The sequence below is a fragment of the Spea bombifrons genome, chromosome 8, assembly GCF_027358695.1.
Source record: "Spea bombifrons isolate aSpeBom1 chromosome 8, aSpeBom1.2.pri, whole genome shotgun sequence".
Lineage (NCBI taxonomy): Eukaryota > Metazoa > Chordata > Amphibia > Anura > Pelobatidae > Spea > Spea bombifrons.
Window position 1 is genome coordinate 13,263,560 of NC_071094.1, and position 10,245 is coordinate 13,273,804.

The window sequence follows — 10,245 nt, forward strand, 5'->3', positions numbered from 1 at the left end:
CAAGAATTAGTGACAGCACAGGTTTAAGCACTTCCATAAAATAAGATCTAAGTAAATAAGTGCGTGGATGTAACACACACACACACACACACACACAGAGGTACATATAAAGTTGTTAAATACATCCAATGTAATATTGTTAGTGAGGACAGACGCAAGCTTTCTGTAGTTTTTGTACCTGTTTGTAGTCTCCAATGATAGAGCTGTTTTTCTTTATTTCTGACTCTGCTTTATCAAGCTCCCTGCGACACATTTCCTTCAGCTGCAGAAAAATGCAAATATTCACTGTCAAGCAATAAAGCTGGGTGTCAGAAATGACACTTATATGCTGGGGTATAAGTGCATTAATACAAAGTGCAAATTAATTAATTCTATGATTAAGATAAATACTGTACTGTGTGACGTTAGTGCACTTGAATAGCACAGTATACATTATACACTGCTTGGATTCAACACATCTCTTCAATCATACACTCTACTGTGTTACTACAACCAACCTGAGCAGATTCTTCTTCCAATCGTCTCTTCTCCTCTTCTGCATCAATCAGTTTCTGTTTAGTCATCAGTAACTCCTTGTTCAAGGCATCTGCCTTTTCTTCAGCCTGCAAAACAGATCAGCATTCATCAATAATTAAACAAATTACAATCCAAAATAAATGAGGCATTCTTTAAATCAGTACAAGTTGTATACTTTGGACTCTTACTGTAGTTGCAAGTAAAATTGAAAATGTGTCTTTTTTTCTTCGTTTATATTTTTCTTGTTGAGACTTAATATTTTGTTAATGCTAAATTAATGACACATACACTGTCTCCTGTGAGTGACTGAAACATTGATTTTTGTGAATAAACCATCAATCCCTGAGTGTGCTTACGTTTTGGGCCATTTGTATACTAGCTGATAACAGCTACAAACAAGGTACAAATTGGCTTCTTTGGTCTGTGGACTGCAGAGGACAATGTAAAAAAATATTAAAAAAACAATAAATAATGTGTGGGTACACAAAATGAAAAACAGGAAAAGTGTAGTTGAACCACCACCTAGCAAAAATGTATTTTTTTAAACATGTCTGTTTTTTTTTAAACATCTTATATCTTTATTTATACTTTAACAATCTCTGTGTAAATGAGAAATTATAGACTTTTTCATAGACTGCTAAATTAAGACTGAGAATGCATTTTTTTGCTTTCTAGAATTTTAAATAAAATAATTAAAATAAAAAACAGCCTTGCTGGTCTTTATATCTTCACAAATGTCTGCAACACATTCTCAATTTAGCTCAGTTATATACTTTTTTTTTTTATTATTATTATTAATTTCGTTCACAATATTGTGACACTTATGCCTGTAGAATGCTATTTTCTTTCTTACCCCCCCCCCCGAAGTCTGCTAGGAAAGGGAAAAAAAAATAAAAATAAATAAATAAATAAATATTAAAAAGTATAATAAAAATAAGAATAAAAATTTATTACCATAAACCCCATGTGAGTTGGAACTCCTTTTTTTTCTTTTTTGATTCAGCACTTCTATAATGTTCATATTTTTTAATTTGTTCAATCATATTTAACCACTGGGTCAATACGGGTACTCCTTTGTCGAACCATTTCCTAAGAATCAATAATCTCCCTAAGAAGAAGATTTTCTTAAACAAATTGTTTAGCCTACCAAATTCTTCCACATCACCTAAGATCAAAACCTTTGGATCCATTTCAAGATTACAACTAAATTTACTTTTCACAAACAAAAATATATCATCCCAAAATTTATGAATCTTATTACATTCCCACCATAAGTGAATTAAACCTGCATTAAGGACCCCACATCTGGGGCAATCTGACTTATCCCTACATTTAATCTTCCATAACTGGTGCGGAGAATAATATAAACGATAAATAATTTTAAGTTGTGTAAATTGATATTGTTTATTAACGGTGCAACACCCTGTGTTCTTAAGGATACGGTTCCAAGAGGCCTCATCAATGGCACCAATCTCTTCCTCCCATTTCTTTTTAATCTTGCCTCTGAAGCCTATATCCATTTCTCTTAAAAGTATTTTATAAATAGTGTTAAGTGTCTTCTTCCCAATAGATCTTATCTGCAAAAACTCAAAAAGCTCATGTGTCTCAACCTCAAAAATCTTCTTATTTTCCGTGCAATTATATGCGTGAGCTAATTGATTATACCAAAATTTGTGTCCATTTTGCAACTCATATTCAAATTTGAGCTCCTCAAAATCCTTAATATACCCAGCAGAGAACAACTGTCCAGCAAAACTAATCCCTTTATTAATCCAAAAATCACTCCCTAACCCTTTGTGAAACTCCATAAATTTTGAGTTATACCATATTTGTGTTTGGGGTAAACTACCCTTGATTTTACAGATACATTTGGTTTCCTGCCACACTTTTCTATATAACTTCACCAAAGAGGTATTATCCAATTTCTTTTCCAACTGTAAACCTGCTTCTAACATTTCCATGGGGTTAGAATTTCCAGTTATTTCTAAGAAAAACTGGATTAATCCCCCATATCCATTGAATTTCAAATTCTGGATTTTCTTTGCCAGGAAATATAATTTGAAGTGAGGTAATGCCAAACCCCCCTCACCCTCCAGTGAGCTGAGCTTGGCATATTTCATGCGCACTCTGCCTCTTCCCCACAATAATTTACTGAGTACAGCTTCTAGACCTTTAAACCATTTATCCGGGATCCACACTGGTGAGGCAGACAAGACAAACAAAACCTGCGGGAGAACAATCATCTTCACCAGACTCACCCTATCTGCCAGTGACAACGGGAGTTTTGTCCAGATCCCCACCTTTTTTTGTATCTTAATACCTAATGGGGTAAGGTTCTGCTTAATAAAGAAGTCGACTTTATTCGAGATTTTAATCCCCAAATACTCCAAAGAGTCCCCCTGCTTCAAGATCTTAACACCTCCTACCTTGGGGGTACCTACTGAGTTTAACGGGAGAAGTGTTGATTTGTCCCAATTAATTTTAAGTCCTGACAATCTGCCAAAAGATTCAACCGTATCACTAGTATCACTATTGGGAGCACTTTTTCAGTATCTTCTAAAAAAAATAGTAAATCATCCGCATATAATAAGAGCTTTTCTTCACTACCTTTTAAACCAAAACCTCTTATTTCATGGTTTTTCCTAATACTTGCAGCTAATGGTTCAATGTATAAAATAAATAAAAGGGGCGAAAGTGGACACCCCTGACGGGTTCCTCGACTTAACAAAAAGATATCCGAGAGCTTACCACTTAAATTAATCCTAGCTACTGGAGAACTATACAAAAGTTGTACCCAACTTAAAAAGGTTTCCCCAAATCCAAAAGCTGTTAACGTATGCCATAAAAAACGCCACTCCACCCTGTCAAATGCCTTCATGGCATCTAAAGACAGAATGGAGTTGGGAAGGTTCGCACCTAGCTGAAGATTGGCAAAAACTCTTTCCAGGTTAGAATGTAATAACCTTCCTGGTACAAAGCCCATCTGATCTTCTCCAATCAAAGCAGGCACACAAATTGCTAATCTTCTGGCCAACACTTTAGCTAGGATTTTCGCATCCGTGTTAATGAGGGATATCGGCCGGTATGATTCTACTTTTACTGGATTTTTATCTTTTTTAGGAATAAGTATAATTATTGCTTCCATCATAGACCTTGGTAGCTGCTTTCCTTTCAAACCTTCTGAAAAAACTAAACATAAAATAGGTAAAAGGATTCCCGCATATTCCTGGTAGACCCCGAACGGGAGTCCATCCCCTCCTGGGGCAGATGAAGCTGCACAAGAAAGAAGGGCCTCCCTCATCTCCTCCACCGTAATATCCCTCTCTAATAGAACCTTCTGTTGGGGCGAGATCATGGGTAAATCACACTTTCTTAAGTAAGTAGCTATATCTAGATCGTTTGCCGCTGGGTCTGCTTGATATAACTTAGAGAAAAAATCAACCATTACGGCCTGCACTTTACTTGGGTCATTTACTACCCTACCATCTTTATCTTCAATTGCCAGGATATCACTTTTATCTTTCTGAGCTCTTACCAAATTTGCAAGTAGTTTCCCCGGCCGACCCCCTTCAAGAAAGTTCTTTTGACCTCTAAAAAATAATTTATGTTGTGCCTTATCTAACATCAGAGCTGCAAGTTGGTCTTGTATATCTTTCATTTGATCATAATTATTCGTTGAAGGATCTTTAGCAAATTTAATTTCACTGCTAATTACTTTCTCTCTTATATCCTTCTCTTTTTGGAAAAAGCTTCTTTTTTTTGTAATCACATCTCTGAGGAGCAACCCCCGCAGGAATGCTTTTAATGCATCCCAAACCACGCATAAAGAAGCAGATGCTTTATTATTCTCCCAAAACTCTTTTAACAACTGCATATTATTTTCTTTAGTTTCAAGTAGCGTCAGCCAATGGGGGTTAAACCTAAAAAGTTTCCCTTCATTCTTTTTCTCATCCCCCAATGTCAAATCCACTATTAGTGGTGTGTGGTCTGAAATTGATCTCGATTCATACACAATTTTGTGAATAAACCTAATCCCCAAATCATTGCACAGAACCAAATCAATCCTAGATGCGGTTTGATACGTGGCGGAATAACATGAGTATCTTTGTGTAACAGGATTCATTAACCGCCATGGATCATTCCAGCCCAATTCTTCAATCATTCTTGCTAATGGGGTCTGAGTATTCAAATTAGTATGCTGTTTATTGACCACTCGCACTACATCTTTCTCAGGGTCTAGTGTACAATTAAAGTCCCCAAACAAATATAGTGGAAGCTGTTCCTTACCTCCAATGAATTGAACTAATTTATTTATTGGCTGTGGAGAGAAAGGGGGAGGAACATAAAAGAAAGCCATAATCATCTCCTGGTTATAGATAATTAGATGTACAAATATAAATCTACCTCTCTCATCAATTATCTTGTTCTTAATCACTAACGGAATCTTTCGATGGAAAAGTAGAGAGACTCCAGCCGAGTAATTAGAAATGGAGGAATGAAATTCCGTTTGAGCCCATCTTCTCGATAGCCTCCTTTGTGTCTCTCCTATCGTATGTGTTTCATCTAAACAAATAATAGCCGGGAGATGTTTCTGTACACGATCAAATATGGCTACCCTCTTTCTACAATCTCCAGTTCCTCTCACATTCCAAAATAAGATTTTAATTTGCATTCAGAAAGAGGAAGAGAAAAAAAAAAAAAAAAACCCAGCAGACCAATAACCCTCCCCCCTATCACATACCACCCCCCCTCTCGTGATGCGTGCTGGACCATTTTCCACAAGTATCTCTTTACACCGTCACAATAACTCCCCCCCCTCCTGACTCCTCAAAGAAATTAAGTATAATTAGCCATTTAGACATTACAACCCTTCTCCTTCAAACCACATAGACACCTCCTGAGGGCTTGAAAAAAATAAAATGCCTGACTTATATTGCACTCGGAGCTTTGTGGGAAACAACAAAGAGTAACGAATATTAGCTATTCTAAGCCGTTTTTTAATTTCAGCGAAAGCCGCACGTTGCATTTGAGTTCCCCTGGAAAAATCTGGGTACATGGCAATCTTTGCCGAGTTGTATAATATCGTGCCAATTTCTCTAGCACGTCTAAGAATTGCATCACGATCAGAAGAATTTAAAAGTCTGATTATCATAGTCCTTGGTGGGGCCCCCGGTGGAGGGGTTTTTGCCGGGACCCTATGTGCCCTTTCCACACAAAATAAAGAAGAAAGTGTTTGTGCTCCAAAAGTCTCACCAATCCATTTTTGGCAAAACATCCTGGGATCTAATCCCTCCGCTCCCTCTGGTAACCCCAAAATACAAATATTATTCCTTCTAGATCTATCTTCCATATCTCTCATTTTATCTTTCAATTTGTCCATATCCGTACTTAAGGAGGTTGTACTGTTCTTTATCTCAACCATTCCTTTATCCAAGGAAGGAACTATTGTTTCAAGATTAAGCAACCTTTCCCGTATCTTGTTTAAATCATCTCTAATAAGGGAGACTTCAATAGACAAACTTTCCACTTTCAAATTTAACTGTGCTAGAGCTTGATTAGAATTTTGCACTTCTTGAAGAATGGTACCAAGAAGGCCAGGTTCAATTGAGCGTCCATACTCCTCCCCGGAGTCCCCCATTTCTTGCGGAGTTATAGATCCTAACCGCTCCATATCTTCTCTGCCTTCCACTGGGGACACATTTTTGGCAGACCGGCTTTTCGTTATAACAGGAGAAGCTCTCAAAAATTTATCGATTTTAGCTGCCGCAATATTCCCTTTAGGGGAACTAATACCAGCGGACTTCCGGTTTGGGTTTTTAGGAGACATTTTTTTTTTTTTTTTGAACGCTTACTTTCAAATATATAGACTTCTCCAATCCTAATAAATATATAGCTTAGTATTTTATGATACGACTTCTTCAAACCTTATACCTAGTATTTACCTTGTCCCTAGTGTTTAGCGATAGGATTTTTAATATTGGCAACACTCATTCCGCCATTAAAGCTCCAGTCACTATTAATAAAAATGCTCAGCGCCAGCACTTATCAATATAACCATGTACGGATGCGGCATATAATACTAGGTATATATTACCTTTGTGCAAGAGTCTCTTAAATCAGGCTGCCTTGATACCTGCTGATGTTATCATTCCGTAACACTGAGCCTGCTATTGTAATTTCATAGGCCACCGTGCTGTATTGAGCCGGCGTACCGTGTTAAACCACTTTGGCGTGTAGAGCCACCGGACTGCACCGTTCTGTACTGTGCTGAACCGCCGTGCTTAGCCACCGTGCTGAGACGCCTTGCTGCCGTGCTGTAGAGAATCACTAAAACGCTAAAACACTGAGTCACTGGGTCACTGAGTCGCTGAGTCGGTGAATCGCTGAATCGCTGAATCGCTGAGTCGCTGAATCGCTGAGTCGCTGAATCGCTGAATCGCTGAATCGCTGAATCGCTAAATCGCTGAATCGCTGAAACGCTGAATCGTTGAATCACTGAAACGCTGAAACACTGAATCGCTGAAACGCTGAATCTCTGAATCGCTGAATCGTTATACTGTGCTATGCGGTATAATGCTGTGTAGAACTAAACCACCATACTGAACCGCCGCACCGTATTAAGCCGGCAAATCGCACCAAGTCACCGAACCGTATTGTGCTGAGCCGCTATATCGAATCATATCCCCAAAAGAGTAGCGTGCTCAGCCGGCGTGCTCAGCCTGCGTGTCGCGGCGCCATACCGCCATGCCGTACCCGATCACCCTCAGTCCTCAGCGGATTCCGGAGGGAAGGGAAGGAGAGGAGAAAAGAAGAAGGAGGAGAAGGAAGGGAGGGAGCCCGCAGGTACGTTCCTACGTCATGACGCCAATCTTACCTAGCAAAAATGTCAAACATACTCCAGTCATAAGGCCAAGTGCAAAACCCACTTTGTCGTGAAGGGGTTACATGTCAAGAAATACGGTTCTATTCAGCACAGACCAATAGCCCTGATTGATTTATTATTCTTTCTTGCACAACAGTTGACATTTGTTTTAGTTGCTATAGAAACTTGGTATTGTCACTTGTGAATAACTGTTTGGTATCATATCAGTGACAGTAGATCTTTATTTATTTGTAAGACAAGATGATTTTCAAAGCTCCCTGTGATGTCATATTGATTTTTTAGGACAATGCTTCTGATGTTCAAAGCACTTCTTAACATAGGACTCGACAAACCCTGGGTGCCAGATCGTCATGGCAACTACAAACCACTTCCTGGCACCTCACGGCACCCGGTTCAGAGTGCTAGAGAAGTGTACATGTACATGCCCGGGCATACCCAGATTCCAGCATGTACTAGCTGACTTGGCAATAATAATATCAATATTAATATATATATGATTGCTAACAGCAATCACACTCCTATCATATCCAGGTTCTAGCATGTACTGGTTGCCTGGGCATGATAGGAGTGTGATTGCTGTTAGCAATCATATATATATTAATATTGTTATTATTATTGTTCACATGTGAGCTCAGCACTGGAGGCATAGAATCAGACATACAAATCCCGTATTTGCAGGTATACAATAATAATGTATGGAAACATAGCAAGAGATAAAACTACAGGCATAGATGACAGGTTGCACAACCCAAAGCCAGCCCTGGCATCCACACTTCCCACATAGAACCTGACCAGCACCCAGATTACACACATAGGACTTTCCATCTTTGTCCCCGAACAGCCCAGCCTGACTCAACTTTGTCCCCAAACAGCCCAGCCTGTGTCATCTTGGTCCCCAAGGCTCAAACATCCTGCTTGTGCCATCTTTGCCGTTCCACAAATCAATTATACATCTATCACTTTTACAGTCACTCACCAATTCACACTTTCATTCACATAATTAATTCACACAATCATCGTTGATCGCCTCCTAAACGCTTTTAAAACGGGCGTACAATGTATGGCGGCTGTTGACGCCCCGGGGAGGGGCCAGACATGGCCCCCGATGCCGATCTCGGTTACTGAATGCCTCGACATCGAGGCATTACAGTAACGCCGTTTAAGCGAAGAAAGTGATCGTGAAGCTTATTTAATTTTATGACGGTTCAGGACCGTCAAAGGTCATTTAGTGACCTTCTTGTCATGACGGTCCTGAACCGGCAAAGGTCGCGAAGGGGTTAATAAAGTATTTTAAAAGTTTTTTTTTTTTTCGTTTTTGGTCGCTCGCAGCCACTTTGGTGGCGCAATGGGCCACTTGACTAGACTTGCCCCCCAGGCCTTAGGCTGCCAGCCCTCCCCTGGGTGTAGGGGTATCAAAGAAACAGATGATACCATTTGTATCACTGATGTCAGTTTTAAACATTAAAAAAAAGTTCTAAAGGTATTTTTTAATAAAGAAAGATAGCATGAGTCTCCTTAAACAGTAACTAATTGGTATTGACCAAATATTTGTATATGCTTTAAGACAAGTAAAAATTTGGGGGTAGGGGAGGGTAGATGGTGAGAAGGGGGAGTAGGGAGAGGGTAGATGGTGAGAATGGAGGGTACGGAGAGGTTTGGGTGTAGGGAGATGGTTGGGGGTGGAGGGTTTCCCCGTAACAGATTCTCGCACCGGGGCCCTGAGACTTCTAGTTATGCCCCTAGTTATGCTCTCATACTGTCTGTATCCTGCAGGTAGACCCAGCAGTGCTTAAAGTTGGAATCGGAGGAGCATATGACTGACATCATCAGGTGGGTAATACACATACAGTATAAACATAGGACAAGCATGGTAATCACTAAAGCTTCCACTCAGCCCATCACTACAGTGAAGGAAAACATAATTTGATCCCCTGCTGATTTTGTACCTTTGTCCACTGACAGACATGATCAGTGTAACATTTTAATGGTACGTTTATTTGAACATTGAGAGACAGAATAACAACAAAAAATCCTGACTAACGCACTTCTAATAAGTTATACATTGATTTGTATTCTGATCAGTTAAATAACTATTTGATCCCCTATCAATCAGCAATATGTCTAACTCCCATGTGTCTTTTATACAAGTAATGAGCTGAGATTATGAGCGCTCATCTTGTCACATGTCCACATAAGCAATTATTCAGATTCCAACCTCTCCACAATGGCCAGGATCCAAAGAGCTGTCCAAGGATGTCAGGGACAAGACTGTAGACCTACACAAGGCTGGAATGGGCTACAAGACCATAACCAAGCAGCTTGATGAGAAGGTGACAACAGTTTTTGCGATTATTCACAAATGGAAGAAACACAAAATAACTTTGTCTCCCTCGGTCTGGGGCTCCATGCAAGATCTTACCTTGTGGAGTTTCAATAATCATGAGACTGGTCACCGAGAAAACAATTGGTAACACGCTACGCCGTGAAGGACTGAAATCCTGCAGTGCCTGCAAGGTCCCCTTGCTCAAGAAAACACATGTACAGGCCCGTCTGAAGTTTTCCAATGAACATCTGAATGATTCAGAAGAGAACTAGCTGAAAGTGTTGTGGTGAGCTATTTGGCATCAACTCAACTTGCCGTGTTTGGAGGAGGAATGCTGCCTTAGACGCCAAGAACACCATCCCCATCGTCAACCATGGAGGAGGAAACATTATGCTTTGGAGGTGTTTTTCTGTTAAGGGGACAGGAAAACTTCACCTCATCAAAGGGGCGATGGATAGGGCCATGTACTGTCAAATCTTTGGTGAGAACCTCCTTCCCTCAGCCAAGGCATTGAAAATGGCTT

The 10,245-nt window shown here is 39.7% G+C and overlaps 1 long non-coding RNA gene across 1 annotated transcript; it reads right to left on the minus strand.

Annotated features, from left to right (window-relative positions):
* Positions 1-206: 206 nt before the first annotated feature.
* LOC128503729 (uncharacterized) lies at positions 207-648 on the minus strand. Its single transcript, XR_008355288.1, has 2 exons — positions 498-648; positions 207-262 (listed from the first exon to the last, which is right to left on the minus strand). It is a non-coding gene; the product is annotated as an uncharacterized LOC128503729 (long non-coding RNA).
* Positions 649-10,245: the final 9,597 nt, after the last annotated feature.